Raw genomic sequence first — 10000 nt, forward strand, 5'->3', positions numbered from 1 at the left:
TAATTTTAAATGTCTATAAAAAAAAGAAATCTTCCCAGATTACTAATTTACAGTGGGAGCATCAGCATAGCTTCTCATCCCCTTAGAAATCAATCTCTCCTCTCTGTGCTGTGCTGTTTCTAGTTAAACGCTCTTTTGCATAAGCCATGGTTTTGCTTCGGGTTCCAGTCTTTTCTACAATTCCCTATTCAACGGTTCTGTCACATCGCCAAGCACTTTGATGAATATGGCCACTGCTTCCATTTGCATGTCCCTTGGCCTCGTTTATTCAATTTGCAAGTCTAGTTGTTTTTCCGTTCGTTCTTTCTCCCTTTATCTTCGGTTCTCCGGTCCCAAGGTAATGGAATATCCGTGAATGTTACCTTTTTTTTTTATTGGTCCTTTTTCGACTAGAGGGATGTCTGGTCAATGTTCTTTGGATACAATTCCCCATGAACAATTTAGCTTCCTGGTTTTTTTAAACTTGATGTTGGTGTTTGTACTATTTACTGTTGCTTGGAATTTGATATTTCTTAAATAGACTTTTTTTATTGTTTTTTTTTTTTTTTTTTTTCGACTAGAGGGATGTCTGGTCGATGTTCTTTGGATACAATTCCCCATGAACAATTTAGCTTGATAGTTTTTAATCTTGATGTTGGTGTTTGTACTGTTTACTGTTGCTTGGAATTTGATATTTCTTAAATAGACTCCTGTGGGAAGGGGACTTCAGCTACTGTAGGTTTTTAGTTTTTAAGCCTCATCTTTTTTTGCTGCTGTTAAAATTGTTTTTCTCTTTAGCTTCCTGGTTTTTTAAAATTGATGTTGGTGTTTGTACTATTTTCTGTTGCTTGAAATTTGATATTTCTTAAATAGACTCTTGTGGAAAAGGGACTTCAGCTACTGTAGGTTTTTAGTATTTTGAGCCTCATCTTGTTTGCTGCTGTTAAAAAGGTTTTTCTCTTTAGCTTCCTGGTTTTTTAAACTTGATGTTGGTGTTTGTACTATTTACTGTTGCTTGGAATTTGATATTTCTTAAATAGACGCCTGTGGAAAGGGGACTTTAGCTACTGTAGGTTTTTGGTTTTTTGAGCCTTATCTTTTTTGCTGCTATTAAAATTGTTTTTCTCTTTAGTCTTCCTCTTTGCCGTATATCATTGCTGGCCAGTTATTCAATTTGTTTCATGAATTTTCCGTGCATATACTATAAAAAAAAAAAAAAAAAACCTTATTTTGGTCGGAAATTATCCGTAAATATCTACAGCTCTCAGCTGTATTTCTGTAAAATACAGACAACCGTAATTTTACCCCTACTTTGTGATTATCTTTTATTGGTTGGTGACCGTAATATCACTCCTTAACGTCAATACATCCGTTTTCAAAACGGCAAATGCCTGGTAACATTTATTCTAGGATTTTTCACCTTTTATGGCAAATATCTAACACTATAGTTCACTTTATATATCACTCCTTAACATCAATACATCGGTTTTCAAAACGGCAAATGCCTGGCAACATTTATTCAAGGATTTTTACCATTTATGGCAAATATCTAACAGTATAGCTCACTTTCAATATCACTCCTTACCGTCAATACGTCCGTTTTTAAAACGGCAAATGCCTGGTAACATTTATTCTAGGATTTTTACCGTTTACGGCCAATTTTTAACAATATAGGTTTTCTTTCAATATCACTCCTTAATACATCCGTTTTTAAAACGGCAAATGCCTGGCAACAATTATTCCAGGATTTTTACCTTTTATAGCAAATATCTAACAGTATAGTTCACTTTCAATATCACTCCTTAACGTTAATATATCCGTTTTAAAACGGCAAATGCCTGGTAACATTTATTCTAGGATTTTTACCTATTATGGCAAATATCTAACAGTATAATTCTTTTTCAACATCACTCCTTAACGTCAATACAGCCGTTTTTAAAACGGCAAATGCCTGGCAACAATTATTCCAGGATTTTTCCCTTTTACGGCAAATGTCTAACGGTATAGGTTCTCCTTCAATATCACTCCTTAATATATCCGTTTTAAAACGGCAAATGCCTGGCAATATTTATTCTAAGATTTTTACCTTTTATGGCAAATATCTATCAGTATAGTTCAATTTCAATATCACTCCTTAACGTCAATACATCCGTTTTTAAAACGACAAAAGCCGGGCAACAATTATTCCAGGATTTTTACCGTTTTAACGGCAAATATTTAACAGCGTAGAGGTTCTCCTTGCTTTATATTCTCTTTCTTAGTGTTCCATCTTTTCTAAAATTCTGAAATCCTTCGGTTTAATCTTCCTTAATCAGGTTTCCATCCCATGCACTCTCTAAAACATTCATCGTCATTAGTCTTCGGGTTCTGTCCTAACCAGCGCTCTATAGACCTCGGTCCAAGCGCTATGCTTTTCGGCCATGGTACAATCTCCTATGCTAATAAGTAATTTTCCTCCACTGCGTGGGTTATATAGCCTGTCAATATTTGCTCTTTAGTGTAGTGCTTGATGCGAGTTTATTGCCTTATGATTTATTCAATTCCTGTATTCAAGCACCGTGCATGATTACTAGCGGAAGGTATATGTTTGTGGATTTCAGTAATTTCAACATTTCAACATTGCAATTATTTTCTTCTTCTTCTTCTTCTTCTTCTTCTTCTTCTTCTTCTTCTTCTTCTTCTTCTTCTTCTTTTCATTATTATTATTATTATTATTATTATTATTATTTTTAGCATTGTTAATGTTATTACTTTCACTATTACCTCTATTATTATTATTATCATTATTATTATTATTATTGTTGTTGTTTTTGTTGTTGTTGTTGTTATTGTTATCATCGTTGGTATTATTATTATTATTATTATTATTATTATTATTATTATTATTATTAGCATTGTTAATGTTATTACTATCACTATTACCTCTATTATTATTATTATTATCATTATCATTATTATCATTATTGTTGTTTTTGTTGTTGTTGTTGTTGTTGTTGTTGTTGTTATTGTTATCATCGTTGGTATTATTATTATTATTATTATTATTATTATTATTATTATTATTATTATTATTATTATTATTATTATTATTATTATAATCTAAACATAAAAGAACTCTCAGTAAACTCTCCAGCAAAAACGAAGTCTTATTAATACTTCTGTGAAGTTCAACCTAAATAAATAAATTGCCAGAACCAATTTGACATTTTGCCAGACCTTTTCACTGATGGTAATTTAATAACAGTATCTATTGATCGTGTCCTGTGCACAAAAAAAAAAAATAACTCGACAATGCATTAAGAGTAAAACGTTAATAAGCGTTTGCAGGTAAATTGAATTTTTCATCGAGTTACAGCCATGTGACTCAATTCGGGAGGAACTTTTTTTTTAAGTTATGCAAAATGCTTATTGGTGTAAAAATATTACAAGATTTTGTTATGCAAATTGCATATCAGTGTAAAAATATTTCGAGATTTTGTTATGCAAAATGGTTATTAGTGTAAAAATATTTCGAGATTTTGTTATGCAAAATGATTAGTAGTGTGAATATATTACGAGATTTTGTTATGCAAAATGGTTAGTAGTGTAAAAATATTAAGAGATTTTATTATGCAAAATGACTAGTAGTGTAAAAATATTTCGAGATTTTGTTATGCAAAATGATCAGTAGCGTAAAAATATTACGAGATTTTGTTATGTAAAAAATATTTCGAGATTTTGTTATGCAAAATGCTTATTAGTGTAAAAATATTACGAGATTTTGTTATGCAAAATGCTTATTAGTGTAAAGATATTACGATATTTTGTTATGCAAAATCTTTATTAGAATAAAAATATCACGAGATTTTGTTATGCAAAATCCTTATTAGTATAAAAATATTACGAGATTTTGTTATGCAAAATGCTTATTAGTTTGAAAATATTACGAGATTTTCTTATGCAAAATCCTTATTAGTGTAAAAATATCACGAGATTTTGTTATGCAAAATGCTTATTAGTGTAAAAATATTACGAGATTTTGCAATGCAAAATGCTTATTAGTTTGAAAATATTACGATATTTTGTTATGCAAAATGCTTATTAGCTTAAAAATATTTCGAAATTATGTTATGAAAAATTCTTATTAGAGTAAAAATATTACGAGATTTTGTTATGCAAAATGCTTATTAGTGTAAAAATATTACGAGATTTTGTTATGCAAAATCCTTATTAGTGTAAAAATATCACGAGATTTTGTTATGCAAAATCCTTATTAGTGTAAAAATATCACTAGATTTTGTTATGCAAAATCCTTATTAGTGTAAAAATATTACGAGATTTTGTTATGCAAAATGCTTATTAGTGGAAAGATATTACGAGATTCTTAAATATATGAAGCATAATTAATGTATTCAATTTATTGAGAATAAATATGAATTTATATTTCTGTTAAAATGATTGATTATGCAATGTTCTGTTTCGTGGATTTTCTTAATCCTTTTGTTCCTAGAACATTTTCAATCTTTTTGGTCCAAGAAGTGTTTCTTTTTTAGTTCAATTAATTTATTTATTTTAAACTTAAGAAATTCACTCTCCTTAGAATCCCTTAAAAAAATTACTACCAATCATCGTTCATTTTCACATCTAGGAAATCTGGTTGCTGATTGAGCACAAAACTTACTTCGGCTAAATTTAAGAAATTTACTTTTCTTAGAATCCGTTAAAAATTTGCCACCAAACTTCGTTAGTATTTGCCTCTAGGAAATCAGGTTACTACCTGCGCACAAAACTAATTCAGTCTAAGGTCAAGAAATTTACTTTCTTTAGATTCACTTAAAAAATTTATCACCAAACTTCGTTAATATTTGCCTCTAGGAAATCGGGTTACTACCTGCGCACAAAACTAATTCAGTCTAAGGTCAAGAAATTTACTTTCTTTAGATTCACTTAAAAAAATTATCACCAATCCTCGTTAATTTTTGCCCCTAGGAAATCTGGTTACTAGTTGAGCACAAAATTGATTTAGTCTAAATTCAAGAAATTTACTCTCTTTATAGTCTCTTAAAAATTTATCACCAATCCTCGTTCATTTTTGCCTCAAGGAAATCAGGTTACTACTTGAGCACAAACTTATTCAGTCCAAACTCAAGAAATTTACTTTGTTTAGAATCCCTTAAAAACTTATCACCAATCATCGTTAATTTTGCCTCTACAAAATCATGTTATATAGGCTACTACTTTACCACTTCTAAAAAAATCTGGTTACTACCTAACCACAAAAAAAAAAAAAAAAAAAAAAGTCTATAATTTTGTAATATTTATAACTTTAATATAATATTTTCCTCAACATCTTAAACGTCTTTCAACATTTTGGCAAGGTGGTAAAAAAATAAAAAAGGTTTCGTGGAATGGAAAATAAAAAGTCTTGTAATCAAGATATGTTTTCTAAATTACGTCTTTCAACTTTTTGACAAGGTGGAGAAAAAAAGATAAGGTTTCATGAAATGGAAAATTGAAAAACTAGTTAGAAGGATATGCTTTCTAAACCACGTATTTTAATATTTTGGCATTGTGGTGAAAAAAAGATAAAGTTTTATGGAATGGAAAATAAAAAGTCTAGTAATAAAGATATGCCTTCAAAGTGCGTTAAATCATCAGATGTGGAATTTCGGTAGCCGAAAGTTAATCCTATTATATATATATATTTGCTATGACATTTTCGGCTACCATTTAATCTGATATGTTAAATCAGACAACCGAGATTACTATGAATTAACCAAGGATTATTCGAACTGAAATGCAGAATACATAGCTAAGCTCTATTTGTATATGGAGCGATGAAAACTTTGAAAATAGTTTATGAAATATAAATTTTAGAAATTCAATATTGAAAATTATTATGATAAAGGAAATCTATATAGCTCAGCTCTATTTACAAATGGAGCGATGGAAACTTTTGAGTTAGAAAATATTTATTTTTGAAATTCAATGTTGAAAATTATTATGTGTAAAGGAAAGCTATGATTACTAGATAATCCCATAGCTGAATCTATTTCCTGATCTCGTAATTAGGTTTGGGATTATCCCGGGATTACCATATATATTGACTGTATGAATATCGGATTCAATCTGGTTTTGGTATCTTCCTGTAAACCGGTACTCTACGACAAACTTGAAAAGAAGCTTACACATATATGCTACAAATGAAAATTTTATACTTGAATTGTTTATACATTGAAAATAGCTACAATAATAAAGTATTTAGACATGTTTACTTCGTAACAAAAAATAAATATAAATTAGGTATAATTATTCCATATGACAACAACAACAACAACAACTAAATATGCAGCCTCAAAAATACCTAATCATGTCTGGGGTTTGCCCAGTTTTCATCATCATACTGGCCAGTGCTGATTGGTGATGATGAGAGATTTTCGTCTGATCACTCACAGCAAACCAATCTTGAATGGATGGCCCTGACTAGTACAGCTTTCTCCATGTTAAGGTATTCGCACTCAGAAATGTGCATTGAATACAAAGTATTCCTTAAATATTACCTATATAGTTATGTCAAAAAGCTGTCCATATATATAAAAAATAGTTGATGGTGAAGTGAAATGAAGATAAGATCAAACATTTCATCTCCTTAGGCCTTACTTGGTTAAAATAATGTCGAGACTCTGTCGTAAGACCGTTGTATAATGTCGAGATTCTGTCATAATACTGTCGTATGATGTCGAGATTCTGTTGTAATGCCGTCACATAATTTCAAGATTCTGCCGTAATACCGTCGCATAATGTTGAGATTCTGTCATAATATCGTCGCATAATGTCGATATTCCGTCGTAATACCGTTGCGTAATGTCGAGATTCTGTCGTAATACCGTTGCGTAATGCCGAGATTCTGTCGTAATACTGTCGTATGATGTCGAGATTCTGTCGTAATACCATCACATAATTTCGAGATTCTGTCGTAATACCGTCGCATAATGTCGAGATTCTGTTGTAAAACCATTGCATAATTTTGAGATTCTGTCATAACACCGTCGCATAATTTCAAAATTCTGTCGTAATACCATCGCATAATGTCGAGATTCTGTCGCAATACTGTCGTACGATGTCGAGATTCTGTCGTAATACCATCACATAATTTCGAGATTCTGTCATAATACCGTCGCATAATATCGAGATTCTGTCGTAATACCATCACATAATTTCGAGATTCTGTCATAATACCGTCGCATAATGTCGAGATTCTGTCGTAATACCGTCGCATAATGTCGAGAATCTGTCGTAATATCATCACATAATTTCGAGATTCAGTCGAAACACCGTCGCATAATTTCGAGATTCTGTTGTAATACCGTCGCATAATGTCGAGATTCTGTCGTAATACCATCGCATAATGTCGATATTCTGTTGTAATATCATCGCATAATGTTGAGATTCTATCGTAATACCGTCGCATAAAGTCGAGATTCTGTCGTAATACTATCGCATAATGTCGAGATTCTATCGTAATACCATCGCATAATCAACCATAAGATATCGTCACAGATTATCCTTTCACATTACTGTCGCATACTCATGGCTAAGATATTATTACAGTTTTGCCTTTCGTAACAAGGTCGCATAATCAAGAATAAGATATTATTACAGATTTGCCTCTCGTAATACCGTCACATAATGCAACATAAGATATTATTACAGTCTTGCCTTTAGTAATACCGTCGCACAATCAAATGTAAGATATTACAGACCTGCCTTTTATAATATGATCGCATAATCAAGGATAAGATTTTACAGATTTGACCTTTGTAATACAGTCGCACAATCAAATGTAAGATATTATTTCAGATTCGCCGTTCGTAATACCATCGCATAACCAAATGTAAGATATTATTACAGATTCGCCCTTCGTAATACCATCGCACAATCAAATGTAAGAGATTATTACAGATTCGCCATTTGTAATACCATCACACAATCAAATGTAAGATATTGTTACAGATTCGCCCTTCGTAATACCATCGCATAATCAATTATAAGATATTATTACAGATTTTCGAATTGTAATACCATCGTATAATCAATCATAAGATATTATTACAGATTTTCCAGTTGTAATTTTGTCGCATAATCATGAACAAGAAATTATTAAAGATTTGCCATTCGTAATACCATGGCGTAATGAAGCATAAAATATTACCACAATTTTCCCAATCGTAATACCATCACATAATCAATCATAAGATATTATTAAAGATTTCCCAATCGTAATATCATTGCATAATGAAGCATAAAATATTACCACAGATTTCCTAAAATTAATATTATTGCATAATCAAGCCAGATATATCATAACACATTTGCCAATCGCAATACAATCGCATAATCATGCATAAGAAATTACTGCAGGTCTGCCATTCAAACCGAATTAGTTCCAAATCGTGCTGGAAACTCGGAGGAACAAGAGAGACAGAATTCAAGTCGAATTTTCAGGGGGAAAGTCGAGGCAGCCGAGCAGAATTTATGTGAAATAGCTGAGCATTTGCTATTTCCCCCCGCAATGTAACTCCGGACTACGGAGGAGAAAGTGCAGGAGAAGTCATGAATAATTAAAGTGTACCATCCAGCGTTGTTGGAGCCTTGGGCTGTATTTAAATACGTAGGCCATATTCAACGATGATAGGAGACAAAATGAATTTAAACGAGGATATTGCCTATTTTGAAACCCCAGAGAGATTACATATTGATATATATTAATTAAATCAATGTAAGATATATGAATATGCGTATGTGTGTTTCTTTACCTGAATTTCATGTAAAAGGATTGTATTTGTTATGCAACTGAGATCTAGCTCTTGGTTATATATCTATCGATATATTTATTCCCTTTTTAGCAATCTAAAAATAATATAACATATTTATATGTATATGCACTGCACGTACACACACACACACACACACCCACCCACACACACACACACACACACACACACATATATATATATATATATATATATATATATATATATATATATATATATATATATATATATATTTATATATATACATTTATATACACATATTTTTATGTGTGTATGTATATATATATATATATATATATATATATATATATATATATATATATATATATATACTATGCACATATATATAACAAATATATAGATGTATATATATACATAAATAAATAAATATATATATATATATATATATATATATATATATATATATATATATATATATGTATATTTATAGTATATAAGTCACTGTCCTCATATTATTCATAGCAAATTATTCCTTATGGGTACCATATTGCATATATATATATATATATATATATATATATATATATATATATATATATATATATATATATATATATATATATATATATATATATGTCACTGTCCTCATTTTAGTCATAGCAAATTATTCCTTATGAGTACCATATTGCTTTCTTTACTCACCCCTTCGTGTTTACGTACAATTTCCTCTAACGCCACCGATAGCCATTACATGAATCAAGTTTTATGGCATTCAGCGATACCTATAATTACGATTTCACGTACAGAAATCGATAACCAATCTTAATTCCTGAGATATTATATCACCTAGACGGAATCTTTAATTTGAGAGGGCCGAGTATTAGTAACACATTAGCTAGCAAATTGTCAATCTAATTTTTTTTGTAAAGTAGTACTTACCCTTTACATAATAGTCAGTGCCTATCTTCGACTTCAGAAGAATGATTGAATCAATAATAATTATTTCCTGTATTGATAATCGATGTTTATTCCTGTCCTAATTTTATATGGATTCTACGTGTTTAGCCCATATTTGATGTGTGTGGTGATACCTTAACCTGGTGAAAGGGTTGATGTCTCGCCATGATCAATAAAGCTGTATTAGTCAGAGCCATCCATACCTGGGTTTTTGCTGTGAGTCATCATCATCATCATCATCATCATCGCATACGCTTATTGACGCAAAGGGACTCGGTTAGATTTCGCCA

The 10000-nt window shown here is 30.7% G+C and overlaps 1 pseudogene; it reads left to right on the plus strand.

Annotated features, from left to right (window-relative positions):
• The window catches only part of LOC137655919 (opioid-binding protein/cell adhesion molecule homolog), a 61743-nt pseudogene that overhangs the window by 22240 nt on the left and 29503 nt on the right, over positions 1-10000 (plus strand).

Source organism: Palaemon carinicauda, chromosome 16, assembly GCF_036898095.1.
Source record: "Palaemon carinicauda isolate YSFRI2023 chromosome 16, ASM3689809v2, whole genome shotgun sequence".
Taxonomy (NCBI): Eukaryota; Metazoa; Arthropoda; class Malacostraca; order Decapoda; family Palaemonidae; genus Palaemon; species Palaemon carinicauda.